Source organism: Bradysia coprophila, unplaced genomic scaffold (genome assembly GCF_014529535.1).
Source record: "Bradysia coprophila strain Holo2 unplaced genomic scaffold, BU_Bcop_v1 contig_75, whole genome shotgun sequence".
NCBI classification, from domain to species: Eukaryota; Metazoa; Arthropoda; class Insecta; order Diptera; family Sciaridae; genus Bradysia; species Bradysia coprophila.
In genome coordinates, this window is record NW_023503989.1 from 108,788 (window position 1) to 132,340 (window position 23,553).

Here is a 23,553-nt window from a genome sequence, read left to right on the forward strand (position 1 = left end):
CTTTTTCTTCGATTTTTGAGGTTGCTTGAGGTGTCTCATTTGAAGAAAATATTTTCTTCGACTTTTGAGGTTGGTTGAGTGGTCTCATTTGACGAAAACTTTTTCTTCGTTTTTAGCCCCGTACGAAGTACAAAGGGGCTTATAAGATTACGATGCCGTGTGTAATTGATGGAATTCGAAGCAGACGGTAAGGGCAAAGTGTTTGCCTATGTTCATAGATGACGAATCTGCAATAAAAATTTTGTCTGTCCGTCTGTCACGTCGATATCTTGAGTAAATCAAATCCGATTTCAAAAAAAAAAAAATTTTCCCTGAAAGATAGTCGAAATAGTGAGGCAGAGTTCGAAGATGGGCATATTCGGGTCGGCCCTTCGTGAGTTAGAGCCACCAAAGTGATTTAAGGTCTTTTGGTGATATTTATGGCAAAATAAACGATGGAAATGTAAATGACACGGCAAATGATAGGTATTGTCAATACCAATCCAGGAAAAAAAGTTTTTTTAAATCGGGTGAGTGGACCGTGAGTTAGGGCCTTAGAAGTGAAATGCTACTAGGGCCCTATGTGTATTTTACATATAACTCGAGCAAATTTCATCCGTTTTTCGTAATTTTTGTTTCATTTGGGAGGTAATCAAAGGCCGAATAGAATGTAGTTGAAAAAAATATTAAATTTGGGTCCTCGGACTGAGGCCGATACTAGGGCCCTATGCGTATTTTACATATAACTCGACTAAATTTCATCCATTTTTCGTAATTTTTGTTTCATTTGGAAGGTAATCAAAGGCCGAATAGAATATAGTTGAAAAAAATTTTAAATTTGGGTCCTCGGACTGAGGCCGATACTAGGCCCTTCAAAAAAATAAAATTTTAGGGCGATTTGAAATTTTTGTTTCATTTGAAAGGAACGTCGTACGGGGCTTCGTAATTGCGCTATGCGCAATTTGTAAGATATACACATTACATAATGATTTTACTTTAACTACATTAACCGGCGCAATAGGCTTACGGTCAAAGTAGGGTGACAGACGCACTAGGGTCACGTACGCAATAGATATACGGGTTTGTACGGGGTTCAGTCGCAGCAAACGCTCCGACTGTTCTGATGGCTCGTTTGAGGTTGGTTGAGTGGTCTCATTTGACGAAAATATTTTTTCCGATTTCTGAGACTGGTTGAGTGGTCTCATTTATCGAAAATATTTTTTTCGACTTTTGAGGTTGGTTGAGTGGTCTCATTTGACGAAAATATTTTCTTCGACTTTTGAGGTTGGTTGAGTGGTCTCATTTGAAGAAAATATTTTCTTCGACTTTTGAGGTTGGTTGAGTGGTCTCATTTGAAGAAAACTTTTTCTTCGTTTTTTGAGGTTGGTTGAGTGGTCTCATTTGACGAAAATATTTTTTCCGATTTCTGAGACTGGTTGAGGGGTCTCATTAAAAGTTTTTTTTTAATTCGACTTCTGAGACTGGTTGAGGGGTCTCATTTGGAGAAAATATTTTCCTCGATTTCTGAGACTGGTTGAGGGGTCTTCTTCTTCTTCTTCTTTTTCAGCCTGTTTCTATCCACTGCTGGATGTAGGCCTCTCCAACTTCTTTCCATTTCGTACGATCCATTGCCATTTGCTGCCATTTGAGGGGTCTCATTTGACGAAAATATTTTCCTTGATTTCTTCAAATGAGACCACTCAGTCGGTCTCAGCAATCGAATAAAATACTCGAAAAGAGACTACTCGTTCGATCTCATGCGATCTGAAAATTTTTCCACGGTGAGACTGCTCACTTAGCCTCGACAATTCCGTCAAAGAATACCAGAAAAGAGACTTCTCATTCGGTCTCATGCGGTCTGTAAACTTATCCACTGTGAGACTGCTCACTTAGTCTCGACAATTCCATCAAAAAATACTCGAAAAGAGACTTCTCATTCGGACTCAATAGATCTCGAAAATGACAATTTGTTCATCCAAAAGTTTCATCACACAAAAAAAAAAAAATTGAGACTGCATTGAGACTACTAACCATTTTTAGACCGAAATGAGACCGTTGAGAATACTTTTTTCGTGGTCTCATGAGTCCGACATTTTTACCCGGGACACGTTCTTGTAGCTTAAACTTTGGCAATTTCAGTACTTTAAACGAAATGAAAAAATCCTCTGTTACTTTGTTAGTCCGTCCGTCCGTTCGTCCGTGTTTCCTAACTTCTAAAGTCTTCTTTAGAATTTCTTGAAATTTTGGGAGTAGATTCTAGTCGTCATTCTGAGACATTCCAGAATAAAAATTGGGGGGAACGGGCCTCGTTTGGGAGCTAGGGCTCCTCGAAGTTCATATAAGAACACCTTCAAGTTCTGTGTATGGATGTGTATGGTAGAACAAATTTGTTGGCTTTTGGCAAGCTCTGCTCAGCTCAATTTTTTTCCTAAATTATTTTATTTATAAAATTTTTTAATTTTTTTTTAATTTTGTAAATTTTGTAAATTTTTCATTGAGTACAAATTGTGTTGCTGTAGGAAGTTGAGTAAAGTATTTCCACGCTCATTTCTTTGGTCGTTGCTAATACTACCAATAGAAACTTCGGAGTCTTCTTCTCGTTTTCCCAGCTTCCCATTGAAATCACCGATTAGATATTTTCGTCCAGAGCTTTCTCGACATCTTCATAGAATCTTTCTACTTTTTCGTCATCATGGGTGGATGTGGGTGAGTAAACCTGAATTAATTTGACACTGTTTCTGTTACTTATCTTCAGGCTTACGTATATCACTCGATCGGATATGCTTTTCGTGTGAGTTATGCGATCCGACCACCGCTTGTTTATGAACAATCCGACACCGCGCATCAGCATCTGACTGTCACTTCCTCGGTAGAAGAATGTATGCCCTGATTGTAATTTCCTGCATTCCTCTCCAGGTTTTCTCACTTCGCTCACTCCCACAACATCCAATTTTATCTTTTTTAGTTCTTCTTCCATTTCTTGCATTTTTTGTCTTGACGACAATGTTCTGGCATTATATGTGGCAATGTATAATTCGTTTTGGCTTCGTTTGAAGGTTTTTAGCATTAAAACACCACGCTTGCTACTGCGGGTTGGTGAGTATGAAAGCATTACTTTGCTCGCCCCCGGTAATCCCCGAGCTCTGACCCGTTCTGCACGTACCGGGACCACAGTGCCTATCAAAGTGCACAGTGTCCGACGGGGTAGTGTTACTCTTTTTGAACATTCTTTTCCATAAAGCTTTGCCCATTCTTTTGAACCTATCTGAGAAAAAGGTTATTGGCGTCTTTTAAAGGACGTCCTTTAGAAGCTTAACCTAGTAGCTAAAACGGTCCTAAACAATTTTTCAACAGGTAGTGATCACCGAATGGTTCGTGCAAGAGTCACGTTAAATACCAGATTTCAACGATCACAACTAGTTCAAAAAAGTGAAAGGATTGACGTACAACGGCTTTACACACAAAATGACTGCCGAATTAGATAACGTCAACAATCAATGTGAAACATTGGACGAATTGAATACCAAAATCGTCGATACAGTAATGGGTTTCATGAAATCCGAATGCAAATCCGTCCAAGGGAAAGAATCAAAACTCAGCAGTGAAACATTACACCTGATCGCAAGCAGAGCAGAGTTGGTAAAAAACGGAGGACGAAATTCGGTGGAATACCGGAACTTGTCTAAAAGTATCAACAAAGCAAGGAGATCAGATGAAAGAAAATATAATGTCCAATTGGCTCAAAACATAATTGAAGCTAACTGCAATATTAAAGTCCTACGGAGAAAAATGACAAACGCCAAAAAAGAAATCTTCAAATTACGAGACAAAACAGGAACGATCTAAACGGATCGAAATGCGATATTAAACATTGCAACAGAATTTTATGAGAATTTGTTTTCTTCAGCAAGACAGAGTCCAACAGAAGAAACCGAAGATAGACCAATAATAAGAAACGTGGGATCGGAGGATATGCCCGATATAACTGTTGATTAAGTCTAGGCCGCAGTAGCCGAGATAAAAACAAAAAGTCTTCCGGAGAAGATGGTGTTCCAGTGGAAGCCATTAAACTAGGTGGAGACTCCTTATTAAAGGCAATCACGGCTTTGTTTAATCAATGTCTCCAATGGGAAGAAGTACCAGAAGCCTGGGAAAATGCGGTAATTACATTGCTGCATAAAAAAGGAGACATAACAAAGCTGGAAAATTACCGGCCCATAAGCCTATTGTCAACACTCTACAAGTTGTTTATGAAAATCATTACGAAGAGGAACACTAACAAGTTCGACTTCTACCAACCTGTTGAACAAGCTGCTTTCAGATCTGGTTTCAGCACAAACGACCATTTGCAGGTGATGAGAACGCTTATTGAGAAGAGTCGTGAATACAACATCGACATGGTCTTGCTATTCATAGACTTCGAAAAAGCTTTCGATTCAGTGGAAACATGGTCGATATTGGACGCATTAGACGAATGTAGAGTAGACTCAAGGTACTCCAATACAATTCGATATGTGTACAAAAATGCTACTTCATGTGTAAAACTTCATAAGAGCACGGAGAAATTCAGAATCGGCCGAGGTGTAAGGCAGGGTGACACCATTTCACCGAAATTATTCACGGCGATTCTGCAGAGTATTTTTAGGAAGTTAAACTGGAGTAAAATGGGAATAAAGATAAATGGAGAGTACCTGAGCAATCTCCACTTCGCTGATGACATTGTACCGATAGCAGCGAATCTAGGTCAGGCTCAGCTTATGCTACAACAGCTAAGTGAAGAGGCAAGCAAAGTTGGCCTCAAGATGAACTTATCGAAAACAAAAGTCATGACCAACATCGGGGACGATAGAGAAATCAAAATTGGTGACACTGTCATTGAACGAGTCGACAGCTATGTATATCTAAGACATAAACTAAAGTTAGGTCTGGACAACCAAACTGCAGAAATAAGACGTAGGATTGGTTTTGCATGGGCAGCGTTCGGAAAACTCAGACTAATTTTCAAAAACAAAATGAATAATAGTCTGAAAAGCAAAGTTTTCGACACTTGTGTCCTTCCAGTGCTCACTTATGGAGCGGAAACGTTAACTTTAACGAAAGCATCCGAAGATAAATTGAGAGTGACCATGGAACGGAGTATGCTTGGAATAACACTCAGAGACAGAATGACGAATCAATGGTTTCGACAACAAACCAGGGTCGTTGATGTCATGGAAAGAATAGCATCTTTGAAATGGAGCTGGGCGGGACATATTGCAAGAAGGACAGACGAACGTTGGACCAAAAAGATCATGAACTGGCGACCATATAAAAGACGAGCTATGGGTAGACCACCAGAGATGGACAAACGGAATTAAGAATATTGCAGGTACAAACTGGCAGCAAATGGCAATGGATCGTACGAAATGGAAAGAAGTTGGAGAGGCCTACATCCAGCAGTGGATAGAAACAGGCTGAAAAAGAAGAAGAAGAAGAAGTAAATTTTTAATTTTTTTAAAATTTTTCAAAATAAAGTCGGAGCATTATAATATGATCGATTCTACTCATTTAATTCATTTTTAAATAATTCTAGTTTTTCAAGAAATCATTTCGAAAACATTACAGTATAAAAGCTTAGACACGTGCATTTGAACGGATTACCCGCAGGTGTATCGCGAGTAAACAGCTCTAATGCGCATGTGTAAGCTTTTATACTGTAATGTTTTCGAAATGATTTCTTGAAAAACTACAATTATTTAAAAATGAATAGAATCGACCAAATTATAATGCTTCGACTTTATTTCAAAGTTTTCAAAATTTTTTAAATTTTTTAAAGTTTTTCAAAATTTTTGAAAATTTTCAATAATTTAATTTTTTTCAAAATTTTTTAAATTTTTAAAATTTTTCAATTTTTTTAAAATTTAAAGTCGAAGCATTATAATTTGATCGATTCGATTCATTTTTAAATAATTGTAGTTTTTCAAGAAATGATTTCGAAAACATTACAGTATAAAAGCTTACACATGCGCATTAGAGCTGTTTACTTGCCGTATACCTGCGGGTAATCCGTTCAAATGCACGTGTCTAAGCTTTTATACTGTAATGTTTTCGAAATGATTTCTTCGAAAACTACAATTATTTAAAAATGAATTAAATGAGTAGAATCGATCAAATTATAATGCTCCGACTTTATAAAATTTTTCAAATTTTTTAAAATTTATAAAAATTTTCAAATTTATAAAAGTTTTCAAATTTTTACAATTTTCTCAAAATTTAAACACGTTTTCAAAATTTTTAACATTTTTAAAAATTTTTCAAATTTTTCAAATTTTTTAAAAGTTTATAAAATTTTTCAAATTTTTTTTTTCAAATTTTTCAAATTTTTGAAAATTTTTCTAATTTTTCAAAAGTTTTCAAAACTTTTCAAATTTTTTAAATTTTCAAAATTTTCAAATTTTTCAAATTATTCAAATCGAGGAAAGTACTATTAAGAAAATTATTAAAATAGGTAAAATACATCCTGAAAGAATGTACAAATGAAAAGTAGCCGAATCATCTGCCACTTTGTGACGCAAAGTTTTTTTGGTAAAATTTATCTTCTAGAATTTTTTGGCTTAATTTTTGCGTACAAGCGCAGAATGCGTCAGCTACACCGATATCAGTTGTTTTGGAAGTATGCCCAGGGACTTGCGTCACTTTTACTCTTTGAGTGTTTTTGACTCATAATTAATTCGACGGATTTTGACCAAACACAATGCTAGAGTGCTGTGCGATAAGACTTTCAAATTATGACGTCATCAATCAGAAAAAAATGAATTTTCAAAGTCTTATCGCACAGCAGATTGAAAACCTAATTGATTTTTCGGAGTCCTGAGATCATGCGCTACACTCTGGCATTGTGTTTGGGCAAAATCTGTCGAATGACAATTTAATAATTTTTTGGATGACAGTCCACCATTCAAACATTTAGCGATTAACGTTAGTGTTACCGTCTGCAATTAGTGGAAAATCTGATGTTACATATTAGGATTGACTTGAAACTGTTGACATATTAAAACTTGTTATATGTACAACAGAATGATTAACGGTTTAGGTACTATACTAGATCCGTAGCTGACAATACACATCATGTTCCAAAACAAGCATTTATCACCGAGTCGAATCCAACAAAATTTTAACATTTTATCACTCAGCTGAGAGTGGTCCTAGTACAAAATCGAGAAGACCATAAAAATGTTGAATTAAAAAGGTTAAAATAAAATGACGACAAAATCCAGAAATCTTGAAATTTCTTAAAAAAATTAATTTTGTTATCAAATTTATGGTCGATTCAAAGAAGTCAATGCAAGTTTTTTTAATCTTCATTCAGCAACTCAACAATTTTTATTGCCTTACACGTAAAAAAGATATACAACCAAAATCACTTTATAAAGTGACCTTCTTCCTTTACCTGAAATAAATTTAAGAATTAGGAAAAATCCTTTATTTACCCAATTTCAGAATATTCAACATCAACAATACCCTGTTTCCCACATAACATGTGTTAGTTACAGTGTTAGGTCTCTATGTTCCATACGAAAAACCAAAGTCATATATTTTTCATGAACGTTGTGTCAAATATAACACTAAACTGTTATTATGAAAATATTCCTTTTCTTTGAAACCGACACCTCTATATCTAATAAATTAACTGTTTAACTCATGTATGCACCTCATTTTTAATGTAGAAGATTTTTTTCGAAACTATACGCATATACACGATTATTGTAAACCAACGTTCAAGAATACAGAAAATAAAGGGGCTCTGTGAGTTCGTAGGTCGTAAAATATATGGCTTATGATATGATATTACGACTAGCGAATGATGTGTAACGAAAATCAACAAACAATATAACACATAAGAACTTTTCTGAGTTTTTATTTTATATTGTTGGTATACTGCGTGGCACAGAGGGTTAATACAGAACTTTTACCATTTTTACTTTGACTTTTATCAAGGTTTTTTTTAACGAATGATTTATATTGGTATTTTATCGGGTACACAATAGTCATGCTAATAATCAAAAAAATTTTGGAAAAAAGGGGTTGAATATATAGTAAACTCGTGTCTGTCAGGGGGAATTTAGTTCACAGCTAAAAACTATGATCTTCTGATTAGAACATTTGAACACAGAAGCTACAAAAGTAAAAACTCTGATGTTAGTTAATTTTAGAATCGATAAAATGAAAAGGCACTTGGTGTATGAACTACTGAACACGATGTGTTCCAGATCTTTTGAGTTGAAGAAAATTTATCGCGTAGGGTGCTATTTAAGTGGTTCGATATGTCGACTTTATTATAAAGATTTATTATATATCTTTGTTGAGTGTTGAGTCTAACATTTTCGGTCTGCCTGCATAAAATTTTCATACGTGCGTAAGTAAATCAAGTTCGTATGGCACGTGTGGTCCAAATTAATTTTTTTTCGGTGTGGTTTTTGCCTATTTCAACTATTTTAATACCACAATACCAAGTTAAACAACTATCAGCTTATATACTCAGATCACCGTTTTCTTTTGGATTCTCTGAAAAGGAAATCCTATTGTTCGAACCATATAAATATTCAAAATCTCAAATCGAACAATATACTCTTTAAATCGCCTTTTAACTAACCTTTCTATTGTCATTTTATTCTTTCAATTGATGGTGCATTAGCAATTACATTGTCATGACGTAATGCTTCCACTGATCAATGGAAAACTCACCATCATATCAAAAATTTTATGTCAAAGGAATATGTAATTACAGAGTCATTTAAATATATTTTTAATTTAAATTATTATTAATCTTATAATGTCTAATAAAAGTAAATGAACCCCGTTTTCCCACTGATCCCGGTATAGTACATAAAATATTCAACTTGCAAAATTCATTTCAATTGGAAATATATTTCCTTAGTTCGGTATATTTAAGGCGCTCTCTGCGCAAACCTATTAACATTGATCCATTCAATGAAGAGCACTATTTGAAATGACTCAAATGCGCTGACAAAAGGGTTCAACTACCGTAATTGCGTCGTTTATCAATATATAATTATGGCATGGTAATATAGAAAACATGACACACAAGGAACATGACACAGAGACAAGAGGAATATAAATACTGTACCATCGGTCGGAATGAAATTCAAAAAGCAATCCCTACAAACTGCAATATATAATTGGCAAAATGATTTTCTTTTTCATTTCTGTTGAAATGGAGAGTGGGTAGGTTAGGTATATATGCGTAGCCGATGTAAAATAGGTACTACAAAAACTTTTTTTTCATTATTTATTTTTCTATTTCATCATTACGTAGTGTCAAAGCACACACATTCACTACGATGAAGTGATATATTAGTACATTGAATGACAAGGGGCGAAAGTAAAAAAATTCAACCGTGTGCGAGAGTTGATGCCCGCGCCGAAGGCAAGGGCCTCAATCGCACAGGTTGAATTTTTTTACTTTTGCCCCGAGTCGTTCATACTATTTTTTTTGATACCAACATCGAAAGTTGATACGTATCGCAAACAGCAGAACAAAATGTTGAAATATGAAGGAATTTAGCCAGAAAATGCGGGGGTCCAGGGGGCGGCAGCCCCCTGGTATATCAAAAATTTAATTATTTAGCCATCACAACAACAACACACACAAAAATTAACAAATAACTAACAAATCATTCAGCAACAATAGTCATTTGTGTACCTGTTTTGGACGATTGATTTTAGGCAATTTCGCGGATTGTAGGCCGAACGAAGTGAGGCTTACAAGCGAAAGTGCCTTAAATCAACCGTCCCAAACAGGTGCACATGTGAGTTTTCATGCAGAGGGCCGGAAACCCGAGAAAATTCGAAAAATTGCCCTCATTTTCGGCCCCGAAGCATGAAAAAAGTATCAACTTCGTATGTTAATTTCAATAAGAGCACTGGCGCACGCTATATTTCAATTTTGATCGCAGTACACTTATTGACAAGAGTCGACTATTACATTATGTAGTCGACTTTCGCATTATGTATATTGACTTTCGCTTTATGTATTCTTTCTTTCTCCCCGCTCAAACACATAACATGCATTTTTTTACTTTCGCCCCGGATTTCGAGGGCGAAAGTATCAACTTTCGATGTTGGTATCAAAAAATAGTTATTTTCATGCTTCGGGGCCGAAAATGAGGGCAATTTTTCGAATTTTCTCGGGTTTCCGGCCCTCTGCATGAAAACTCACATGTGCACCTGTTTGGGACGGTTGATTTAAGGCACTTTCGCTTGTAGACCTCACTTCGTTCGGCCTACAATCCGCGAAATTGCCTAAAATCAATCGTCCAAAACAGGTACACAAATGACTATTTGTCACATCAGAAACTACACACAAACTACAACTGAATCATGTTTCCTCTACAACAACTGCATTTTCCATTTTGAATTGTGTTTTAATAAACATCTGTTGTTTCATTTGAAATGTTTTTTTTTTGAATTAGTTGCAATGTGTGATGATAAATGTTTATTAAAAGTTTGATGAACATCGCCGATGGGAAATGGTTAGTTTATACGCGTCACAATTTTTAGCCCCGTACGAAGTACCGGGGGCTTATAAGATTAATATGCCGTTTGTAACACGTCGAATTGGAAGCAGACAGTAAGGGCAAAGCATTTGGTTATGTTCATAGATGACGAATCCGCAATAAAAAAAATGTCCGTCCGTCCGTCCGTCCGTCCGTCCGTGACCCCTCTAGCTAGAGTAAATCACAACCTTTTTTCAAAATTCTTTTTTTCCCCGATTGGTATCGACAAAAGTAAGGTCTAGTTCGAAAATGGGCATGGTAGGGTCGGCCCCTCCAGAGCTAGGGCCCTACCGAAATACGCACGCAATAGTTGCTTGTGATATATCAAATGAAAGGTATTGACGAGTAGAACAAAGTTGCTGAACATTGTTTTTGGGTAAGATGTAACGTGGGCTTGTTGGGAGGGCTCAAAGGTCGTTACTCGGCCCTAAGTGTTTTTTGCACATAAATCGAGTAAATCTCATCTGATTTTGCTAGATTTAGTTTTTTATGGAAGGTAATTGAATACCGAAAAGAACGTGGCGAAAAAAGTTTCAAATTTGGGCCCTTGGACTAAGGCCGCTACTCGGCCCTAAGTGTTTTTTGCACATAAATCGAGTAAATCTCATCCGATTTTGCTAGTTTTAGTTTTTTATGGAAGGTAATTGAATACCGAAAAGAACGTGACGAAATTTTTTTTAAATTAGGGCCCTTGGACTAAGGCCGCTACTCGGCCCTAAGTGTTTTTTGCACATAAATCGAGTAAATCTCATCCGATTTTGCTAGATTTAGTTTTTTATGGAAGGTAATTGAATACCGAAAAGAACGTGGCGAAAAAAGTTTCAAATTTGGGCCCTTGGACTAAGGCCGCTACTCGGCCCTAAGTGGTTTTTGCACATAAATCGAGTAAATCTCATCCAATTTTGCTAGTTTTTGTTTCATTTGAGAGATAATTGAATGCCGAATAGAATGATGGCAAAAAAAGTTTCAAATTTGGGCCCTTGCACTAAGGCCGCTACTCGGCCCTAAGTGCTTTTTGCACATAAATCGAGTAAATCTCAACCGATTTTGCTAGTTTTTGTTTCATTTGAGAGGTAATTGAATACCCAATGGAAAGTTGGCAAAAAATTTTGGGTTTCTAAAATAATGTCGTAAATTGTTGGTTTTATTTGAGAGGTACTTCGTACGGGCTTTCGTAATTGCGCTATGCGCAATTTTAAAAATGAACACTTTCAGTAAATTTGACAATTCCCAACTTGACTTGCATTTTGGTAACAGACGCATTAGAGGGTTGTAGACGTATTAGGGTTCCGGGCTTATTAGGGCTACGGACGTATTATGGTTGCGGACGAAATAGGATTACGGGTTGTACGGGGCTAAGTCGCAGCAAACGCTCCGACTGTTCTGATGCCTTGTTTTTAATAATGTTCGAAATGGTTGCTTTAATTGTGTTGGGGATTAGGTTTGTATAAAAGGTATTATTAGATTCTATCGTTCTACCACTCAAATTAAATTTATAAGAAAGGGATCATCGAATGCCTTATATTCTCAATAGCTAATCATAAATTCCGCGAGTCAACTTTTAAATGAACACACCATTTCATTTTTGAGTTCCCGATTTTGCGCGCTGGATATATTGTAAAAAAACAACTTTTGAATAAGTTTTTGGAAACCACCAACTGCGGCTTAGCATCTTCTAAAAAAAGAAAACTAAAGGAACTAGAAGGGATCATCGTTGTACTAAGACGTTTTCTAAGAGTCAAATGTTAGACATCTTCGAAAAATGTTACATTTTTTTTCGTCGTTACCGACTTCATGGCTTCCGGAAATTTAATTACTCGAGAATATGCATGTAGCGTTGCATGCTAACTGAAATTATAATTTTACCTCTACAGTCGTGAAAGTAAATCAATTCCAAAGTAATTAAAAGCATCCGAAGGAACGAACATTTCAATCACCGCACGGAACGAAATTACGACAGAACCGCAACAAATCACCCGAAAGACATATAAGTCAAGTAAAACTTAAAAAACCTAACTTTGTGAGAATGACTAACCAATACCCTCTCTAGCAACCAAACTCTTAGCTCTCTGTGTCAAATTCACACCTTATTTCTTTGTATTCTACAAAACCAATTCTACATTTTGAGTGACTACGCTGTAATGTACATGTTAATTCCAAAGGATACTTGATTCTTTCACCACCTTAATAAAAGTAGTTTGGTTGCTAGAGAGGGTATTGGACTAACTCATTGTGTGCCGTGGGTCCATTCAGCTAAAAATGCCATAAAATAAAAAATGCACATGCGTCGTTATATAAAAGAAACCCGAAGTTTTTCTGTTAAATTATCACCCGCAGTAAAAGAAGGTCGATTTGCACCACATTCACGCTCTCATACGAAAATTCCATTCAAGCAGTTCACAGTTCTTTCTTTGCATTTGTTGAGAATTTTTTAAGGTTTACTACATCTACAAATTTATATGTTTTTAGCATGCATCAACGATCGTTGTACCTGAGACAAATAAAATTAACAAACATGAGAAGATCCTTTTTTCAATATATTCTATGCAGCATTGCAGCTTATGTCTTTTTTTTCTTCTTAAAGTGAGGTGTAACAAAACTGTTTTTAATTTAAAATGATCGCTTCGTTGAAAATCCATTTATTGGTCTGATATTTTTGGGGTGTTTATCACAGGGCACAAGGACAAGAAGTCATGTTGCGACTAGCACATAAGTTAGTATCAACGGGACCATTTGTGTCCTTGTTTTAACATTAGTTTTGAAAATATTTACCAATTGAATTATTTTTATGGACACTTTGTTGCAGTTTATTTTCGTACTGGAGTACCCATAACAAATATTTGTCATTGCTTGTGTGTTTTGACTATAAGAATAGTTCCACGCGACTATGCATTGCTTTTTATGAGCTCTTTTGTTATGTGAAATTATGCGTCGTTTACCATCTAAAATTGAAAGGGACTGTTTATGGTTCGTTCGTCTGAACTGAATCATAAAACATGAAGAAAACAAGACATGAAAAAGATTTGGGAGAGAAAAAATAGAAAACTTTCGACATACACTTCATGAATATGGACTGGCATTAACTATTATGGATTTTTTTCTCAATTTTTATTTATGCATGAACTTGATGAAGACATAAAATCTAAAAGCCACTCACGAACTTTCAGAAAAAACAAGGCATCAGAACAGTCGGAGCGTTTGCTACGACTGAGCCCCGTACGACCCGTAAACCTATTTAGCCTGAAACCATTATACGTCCATAGCCCTAATAAGCCCGTAACCCTTATTGCGTACTTGACATCATTGTCTATTTTTGCAAATTGTAAACTGTAAGCGTTCATCTTTAAAATTGCGCTTAGCGCAATTACAAAAGCCCGTACGAAGTACTTCTCAAGTATAAAACAAAAGTTTACGATGTAATCTTAGGAATCCGAATTTACAACTTTTTTTTATCCCAATTTTCTTTCGGTATTGAATTATCTGTCAAACGAAACAAAAAGTAGCAAAATCTGATGAAATATACTCGATTTATGTGCAAAAAACACTTAGGGCCGAGCAGCGGTCTTAGTTCAAGGGCCCAAATTTGAAACTTTTTTCGCCACGTTCTTTTCTGTATTATATTACCTTCCATAGAAAACTAAATCTAGCAAAATCGGATGAGATTTACTCGATTTATGTGCAAAAAATACTTAGGGTCGAGTAGTGGCCTTAGTCCAAGGGCCCAAATTTGAAACTTTTTTAGCCACGTTCTTTTCGGTATTCAATTACCTTCCATAGAAAACTAAATCTAGCAAAATCGGATGAGATTTACTCGATTTATGTGCAAAAAACACTTAGGGCCAAGTAGTGGCCTTAGTCCAAGGGACCCAATTTGAAACTTTTTTCGCCACGTTCTTTTCGGTATTCAATTATCTCTCAAACGAAACGAAACAAAAACTAACAAAATCGGATCAGATTTACTCGATTTATGTGCAAAAAACACTTAGGGCCGAATAGCGGCCTTAGTCCAAGGGCCCAAATTTGAAACTTTTTTTGCCATCATTCTATTCGGCATTCAATTATCTCTCAAATGAAACAAAAACTAGCAAAATCGGATGAGATTTACTCGATTTATGTGGAAAAAACACTTAGGGCCGAGTAGCGGCCTTAGTCCAAGGGCCCAAATTTGAAACTTTTTTCGCAACGTTCTTTTCGGTATTCAATTACCTTTCATAAAAAACTGAATCTAGCAAAATCGGATGAGATTTACTCGATTTATGTGCAAAAAACCCTTAGGGCCGAGTAGCGGCCTTAGTCCAAGGACCCAAATTTGAAACTTTTTTTGCAATCATTCTATTCGGCTATCAATTATTTCTCAAATGAAACAAAAACTAGCAAAATCGGATGAGATTTATTCGATTTATGTGCAAAAACGACTTAGGGCCGAGTAGCGGCCTTAGTCCAAGGGCCCGAATTTGAAACTTTTTTCCCACGTTCTTTTCGGTATTCAATTACCTTTCATAAAAAACTAAATCTAGCAAAATCGGATGAGATTTACTCGATTTATGTGCAAAAAACACTTAGGGCCAAGTAACGACCTTTGAGCCATCCCAACAAGCCCACATTGCATCTTACCCAAAAAGAATGTTCAGCAACTTTGTTCTACTCGTCAATACCTTTCATTTGATACATCACAAGCAGGTATTGCGTGCGTATTTCGGTAGATATCGGCGAAAGACTGAAAAACACCTATAGGGCCCTAGCTCTGGAAGGGCCGGCCCTACCATGCCCATTTTCGAACTTGACCTTACTTTTGTCCATACCAATCGGGGAAAAAAAGAATTTTGAAAAAAGGTTGTGATTTACTCTAGCTAGAGGGGTCACGGACGGACGGACGGACATTTTTTTATTGCGGATTTGTCATCTATGAACATAACCAAATGCTTTGCCCTTACTGGCTGCTTCCAATTCGACATGTTACAAACGGCATATTAATCTTATAAGCCCCCAGTACTTCGTACGGGGCTAAAAATATTTAAATTATATTCACTACATCAATTCAACTTGTTTATACATGGCATATGATAATATGGCAGATATTGTAAATGTTATAACAAAACCATTTCGTTTTGGACAGAATTCAATAAAAAATTGAAATTAATGTGCAGAGATTTGGTTCGGCAACATCGTTTTTAGCCCCGTACGAAGTACTGGGGGCTTATAAGATTAATATGCCGTTTGTAACACGTCGAATTTCAAGCAGACAGTAAGGGCAAAGCATTTCGTTATGTTCATAGATGACGAATCCGCAATAAAAACAAGGCATCAGAACAGTCGGAGCGTTTGCTGCGACTTAGCCCCGTACGACCCGTAATCCTATTTCGTCCGTAACCATAATACGTCCGTAGCCGTAATACGACCGGAACCCTAATACGTCTACAACCCTCTAATGCGTCTGTTACCAAAATGCAAGTCAAGTTGGGCATGGTCAAATTTACTGAAAGTGTTAATTTTTAAAATTGCGCATAGCGCAATTACGAAAGCCCGTACGAAGTACCTCCGTCTGTGACCCCTCCAGCTTGAGCAAATCACAACCTTTTTTCAAAATTCTTTTTTACCCCGATTGGTATCGACAAAAGTAAGGTCAAGTTCGAAAATGGGCATGGTAGGGTCGGCCCTTCCAGAGCTAAGGCCCTATAGGTGTTTTTCAGTCTTTTGACGATATCTACCAAAATACGCACGCAATAGCTGCTTGTGATATATCAAATGAAAGGTATTGACGAGTAGAACAAAGTTGCTGAACATTGTTTTTGTGTAGGATGCAACGCGAGCTTGTTGGAAGGGCTCAAAGGTCGTTACTCGGCCTTAAGTGTTTTTTCCACATAAATCGAGTAAATCTCATCCGATTTTGCCAGATTTAGTTTTTTATCGAAGGTAATTGAATACCGAAAATAACGTGTCGAAAAAAGTTTCAAATTTGGGCCCTTGGACTAAGGCCGGTACTCGGCCCTAAGTGTTTTTTGCTCATAAATCGAGTAAATCTCATCCGATTTTGCTAGATTTTGTTTTATTTGAGAGATAATTGAATGCCGAATAGAATGATGGCAAAAAAAGTTTCAAATTTGGGCCCTTGGACTAAGGCCGCTACTCGGCCCTAAGTGTTTTTTGCACATAAATCGAGTAAATCTCATCCGATTTTGCTAGATTTAGTTTTTTATGGAAGGTAATTGAATACCGAAAAGAACGTGGCGAAAAAAGTTTCAAATTTGGGCCCTTGGACTAAGGCCGCTACTCGGCCCTAAGTGTTTTTTGCACATAAATCGAGTAAATCTCATCCGATTTTGCTAGATTTAGTTTTTTATGGAAGGTAATTGAATACCGAAAAGAACGTGGCGAAAAAAGTTTCAAATTTGGGCCCTTGGACTAAGGCCGCTACTCGGCCCTAAGTGTTTTTTCCACATAAATCGAGTAAATCTCATCCGATTTTGCTAGTTTTTGTTTCATTTGAGAGATAATTGAATACCCAATAGAAAGTTGGCAAAAAATGTTGGGTTTCTAAAATAATATCGTAAATTGTTGGTTTTATTTGAGAGGTACTTCGTACGGGCTTTCGTAATTGCGCTATGCGCAATTTTAAAAATGAACACTTTCAGTAAATTTGACCATGCCCAACTTGACTTGCATTTTGGTAACAGACGCATTAGAGGGTTGTAGACGTATTAGGGTTCCGGTCGTATTACGGCTACGGACGTATTATGGTTACGGACGAAATAGGATTACGGGTCGTACGGGGCTAAGTCGCAGCAAACGCTCCGACTGTTCTGATGCCTTGTTTTAATCCAGTTTGCATCTCATACCCATAAATTAACAGCTCTTATCACACCGAAAACATAATAAAAAAGAAAATAATTTTTTCGATTTACTCTTCTCAAATCTACATATTGCATACCATATACCATCCGACTTGGAACATTAGTTTAAATAACAACGCACTTAGAAATAAATCCATCTGATGAGTTGAGAGTTTTATGTTGAACGTTCGTTTAATTGTACTTATGATCCTATGAATTTGCTGGAGGTTCTTCATTGATAGTCGTTTTCGAAATAGTTTTTAAGTGTCACTAATGGCTCTGTACACTTAAGTCGTGTGTTGAATCAATGCATATATGGATTTAACATTACGGATATAATGTTGTTATGTTGTAACATTTCTATTGACTTTATAATTGGCATTCCATTTCTATGGAGTATATGTCGATTTGAACGTTATTTTTTCTGATTTTTGTGAAAATATGAAAATCCGACAAAAAACATAGCTAACGCCGACCCGTACGAAACACCTATTCGTATCAAAAGCCTTTAATGTGAAACTCTTCATTTCTCTTACTTCATTTTCTTCTCTGCTGAAAAACTATTCTCCCTTTAAAATCACTTACATTATCCACTCTTTGCCTTGTTATCATATACAACTAAATTGCCGGAGGCAATATAGACAGCCCCGTACGAAGACAAATTTCATAAATTCCTATTTAAACAGCTATATACCGCTATATTTAACTATATTTCACTATAAATAAACATTTCACAGATAAATATATGCTATTATATAGCTCTATATGCCTGTATATAGCTCAATATAGCTGTATATAGGTATATATAGATGTCCGTATATGGAATCCCTGAAACCCCACACACATAACAAATTATTTCCATGTTAACAGAAACTCTCTAAGTATCATTTTTCCCAAGATATTTCTATTTTACTAAAATCCAATATGGCCGCCGGCAGCCATTTTGTTAGGAGACCGGAAATAGTACCGACGCTTTACATTCGTTAATACCTTTCAAACAAAAAAAAATTCATGAAATTCGGTCAAAATTTACTCGAGATATTGTCAAAATACACCACGTTCACTGTACTTCCGAGTAGCCAGATAAGAGCTCACTCCAAGAGACCTAGCTCACGCTCCGGAGAACATAATTTCATAAAAATTTTTTTCCCTGATTGGTACGGTCAATACCTATCTAATAAAGCTAAAACAGACGAAATATGTTCAAATGTGGCCGACCTACAAGCAAAAACTGCTTGCCGCCCTGTGCCTGTTCCACACCAAGGGGTCTAACTCACGAGTCGGTCATCCGATTTCCATAAACTTTTTTTTTTGTCGATCGGTATTGTAAATACCTTTTATTTGACGTATCACTTACAAGTTTAACGTTTAAATGTCCGGAGATATCTTCGAAAAACCGTAAAGCACTTATTGGGCCACAGCTCGGGAGGGGTCGATCCAAAATCACTCATCTTCGAACTTAGCCTGTCTTTTGACTTTACCAAACGGGAAAAAAAAGAATTTTCAAAATCGGATGCGTTTTACTCAAGTTATCGTGCAGACAGACGGACAGACGGACAGACGGACAGACGGACATTTTTTTTTTCGCGGATTTGGCATCTCTAGACAACCACAATAGGTTTCCCCTTACTCAGGGAGTCCAATTCGACGTGTTACAAACGTATGCGTAAACCCATAAGACCCCAGTACTTCGTACGGGTCTAAAAATGTCCGTCCGTCCGTCTGTGACCCCTCTAGCTAGAGTAAATCACAACCTTTTTTCAAAATTCTTTTTTTCCCCGATTGGTATCGACAAAAGTAAGGTCAAGTTCGAAAATGGGCATGGTAGGGTCGGGGCCCTTCCAGAGCTAGGGCCCTATAGGTGTTTTTCAGTCTTTTGACGATATCTACCGAAATGCGCACGCAATAGCTGCTTGTGATATATCAAATGAAAGGTATTGACGAGTAGAACAAAATTGTTGAACATTGTTTTTGGGTAAGATGCAACGTGGGCTTGTTGGGAGGGCTCAAAGGTCGTTACTCGGCCCTAAGTGTTTTTGCACATAAATCGAGTAAATCTCATCCGATTTTGCTAGTTTTAGTTTTTATGGAAGGTAATTGAATACCGAAAAGAACGTGACGAAAAAAGTTTCAAATTTGAGCCCTTGGACTAAGGCCGCTACTCGGCCCTAAGTGTTTTTTGCACATAAATCGAGTAAATCTCATCCGATTTTGCTAGATTTAGTTTTTTATGGAGTCTAATTGAATACCGAAAAGAACGTGGCGAAAAAAGTTTCAAATTTGGGCCCTTGGACTAAGGCCGCTACTCGGCCCTAAGTGTTTTTAGCCCCGTACGAAGTACTGGGGGCTTATAAGATTAATATGCCGTTTGTAACACGTCGAATTGGAAGCAGACAGTAAGGGCAAAGCATTTGGTTATGTTCATAGACTACGAATCCGCAATAAAAAAATGTCCGTCCGTCCGTCCGTCCGTGACCCCTCTAGCTTGAGCAAATCACAACCTTTTTTCAAAATTCTTTTTTTCCCCGATTGGTATCGACAAAAGTAAGGTCAAGTTCGAAAATGGGCATTGTAGGGTCGGCCCTTCCAGAGCTAGGGCCCTATAGGTGTTTTTCAGTCTTTCGACGATATCTACCGAAATACGCACGCAATAGATGCTTGTGATATATCAAATGAAAGGTATTGACGAGTAGAACAAAGTTGCTGAACATTGTTTTTGTGTAGGATGCAACGCGAGCTTGTTCTTCTTCTTCTTTTTCAGCCTGTTTCTATCCACTGCTGGATGTAGGCCTCTCCAACTTCTTTCCATTTCGTACGATCCATTGCCATTTGCTGCCAGTTTGTACCTGCAATATTCTTAATTCCGTTTGTCCATCTCTCTGGTGGTCTACCTATAGCTCGTCTTTTATATGGTCGCCAGTTCATGATCTTTTTGGTCCAACGTTCGTCTGTCCTTCTTGCAATATGTCCCGCCCAGCTCCATTTCAGAGATGCTATTCTTTCCATGACATCAACGACCCTGGTTTGTTGTCGAATCCATTGATTCGTCATTCTGTCTCTGAGTGTTATTCCAAGCATACTCCGTTCCATGGCTCTTTGTGTCACTCTCAATTTATCTTCGGATGCTTTTGTTAAAGTTAACGTTTCCGCTCCATAAGTGAGCACTGGAAGGACACAAGTGTCGAAAACTTTGCGTTTCAGACTATTATTCATTTTGCTTTTGAAAATTAGTCTGAGTTTTCCGAACGCTGCCCATGCTTGTTGGTAGGGCTCAAAGGTCGTTACTCGGCCCTAAGAGTTTTTTCCACATAAATCGAGTAAATCTCATCCGATTTTGCCAGATTTAGTTTTTTATGGAAGGTAATTGAATACCGAAAAGAACGTGTCGAAAAAAGTTTCAAATTTGGGCCCTTGGACTAAGGCCGCTACTCGGCCCTAAGTGTTTTTTGCACATAAATCGAGTAAATCTTATCCGATTTTGCCAGATTTAGTTTTTTATGGAAGGTAATTGAATACCGAAAAGAACGTGGCGAAAAAAGTTTCAAATTTGGGCCCTTGGACTAAGGCCGCTACTCGGCCCTAAGTGTTTTTTCCACATAAATCGAGTAAATCTCATCCGATTTTGCCAGATTTAGTTTTTTATGGAAGGTAATTGAATACCGAAAAGAACGTGGCGAAAAAAGTTTCAAATTTGGGCCCTTGGACTAAGGCCGCTACTCTGCCCTAAGTGTTTTTTGCACATAAATCGAGTAAATCTTATCCGATTTTACTAGATTTAGTTTTTTATGGAAGGTAATTGAATACCGAAAAGAACGTGGCGAAAAAAGTTTCAAATTTGGGCCCTTGGACTAAGGCCGCTATTGGGCCCTAAGTGTTTTTTGCACATAAATCGAGTAAATCTCATCCGATTTTGCTAGTTTTGGTTTCATTTGAGAGATAATTGAATACCCAATAGAAAATAATATCGTAAATTGTTGGTTTTATTTGAGAGGTACTTCGTACGGGCTTTCGTAATTGCGCTATGCGCAATTTTAAAAATGAACACTTTCAGTAAATTTGACCATGCCCAACTTGACTTGCATTTTGGTAACAGACGCATTAGAGGGTTGTAGACGTATTAGGGTTCCGGGCGTATTACGGCTACGGACGTATTATGGTTACGAACGAAATAGGATTACGGGTCGTACGGGGCTAAGTCGCAGCAAACGCTCCGACTGTTCTGATGCCTTGTTTGCACATAAATCGAGTAAATCTCATCCGATTTTGCTAGTTTTTGTTTCATTTGAGAGATAATTGAATGACGAATAGAATGATGGCAAAAAAAGTTTCAAATTTGGGCCCTTGCACTAAGGCCCTAAGTGCTTTTTGCACATAAATCGAGTAAATCTCAACCGATTTTGCTTGTTTTTGTTTCATTTGAGAGGTAATTGAATACCCTATGGAAAGTTGGCAAAAAATTTTGGGTTTCTAAAATAATGTCGTAAATTGTTGGTTTTATTTGAAAGGTACGGGCTTTCGTAATTGCGCTATGCAACAGTTTCAGTAAATTTGACAATGCGCAACTTGACTTGCATTTTGGTAACATACGCATTAGAGGGTTGTAGACGTATTAGGGTTCCGGGCTTATTAGGGCTACGGACGTATAATGGTTGCGGACGAAATTGGATTACGGGTTATACGGGGCTAAGTCTGATGCCTTGTTTATTTAAATTTTACAACTTAAGTAATAAAGAACAACTGTCTTACGATTAGGGAATGTAACCGGTAAGTTAATCAGTCAAAAACACTCAAAAAGTAAAAGTGACGTAAGTCCCTGGTCATACTTCCAAAACAACTGATATCGCTGTAGGTGACGCATTCTGCGCTTGTACGCAAAAATTGTCAAAGCAAAAATTAATCCAAAAAAATTCTAGAAGAAAAATTTTACCAAAAAAAGTTTGCGTCACAAAGTGGCAGATGATTCGGCTACTTTTCATTTGTACATTCTTTCAGAACGTATTTTTCCCTATTTTAACAATTTTCTTAATAGTACTTTCCTCAACGTCTGCCACTTGTGACGCAAAATTTTTTTGATAAAATTTTTCTTCTAGAATTTTTTTGGCTTAATTTTTGCTTTGACAATTTTTGTGTACAAGCGCAGAATGCGTCACCTACAGCGATATCAGTTGTTTTGGAAGTATGCATAGGGACTTTCGTCACTTTTACTCCTTGAGTGTTTTTGACTGATATCAGTTGTTTTGGAAGTTTGGTTTGATTTTCTGTTGTTATTTGGTCGCAATTTTTATCCTCCATATCTTCCATCCGAAAAAGCAATAACCGTTGCATTTTTAAATTTTAAAAAATGTAAAATATTTGAAAATTTTGAAAAATGTTGAATCTGGTTTTAAAATTTTTAGAAAATTTGAAAACTTTAAAAAATTTTGAAAAATTAGAAAAATTTTGAAAAACTAGAAAAAATTTTGAAAAATTAGAAAAGTTTTGAAAATTTTAAAAAAATTGAAAAATTTAAAAATTTTTGAAAAATTTGAAAATTTTGAAAAATTTGAAAATTTTGAAATATTTAAAAAAATTAAAAAAATTAAAAAAATTAAAAAATAATAAATTTAGGAAAAAAATTTGAGGTGAGCAGAGCTTACTAAACACACCCCCCCTGAACAAAAATAAAGTTTTACCGAAAATACACCCTAAAATTGATTGCTGTTCTGAATAGAGGGGAGTTCAAAACGATGGTCCGTTAAGCTGGACCAGATGCTACCCCAACCCCATACAACTAAGAAAAAAAATGTATGGGGTGGGGAGGCTCTATTCAGAACAGCAATCAATTTTTGGGTGCATTTTCGGTAAAACTTTATTTTTGTTCAGGGGGGGTGTGCAAAAGCGAACAAAGTTCTACCATACACATCCACACACACACACACTTGAAGGTGTTCTTATATGGGGCTTATATGGGAACTTCGAGGAGACCTAGCTCCCAAACGAGGCCCGTTCCACCCAATTTTTTTTTCTGGAATGTCTTAGAATGACGACTAGAATCTACTCCCAAAATTTCAAGAAATTCTAAAGAAGACTTTAGAAGATAGGAAACACGAACGGACGGACGGACGGACGGACTAACAAAGTAACGTAGGATTTTTTCATTTCGTTTAAAGTACTGAAATTGATCAAAATGTATGGAAATGGGGCTTCCT

At 36.7% G+C, this 23,553-nt stretch overlaps 1 long non-coding RNA gene across 1 annotated transcript; it reads left to right on the forward strand.

The window, feature by feature from the left end:
• Positions 1 to 4,211: 4,211 nt before the first annotated feature.
• On the forward strand, positions 4,212 to 23,474 carry LOC119084528. Its single transcript, XR_005089082.1, has 3 exons — positions 4,212 to 4,222; positions 15,685 to 15,689; positions 23,253 to 23,474. It is a non-coding gene; the product is annotated as an uncharacterized LOC119084528 (long non-coding RNA).
• Positions 23,475 to 23,553: the final 79 nt, after the last annotated feature.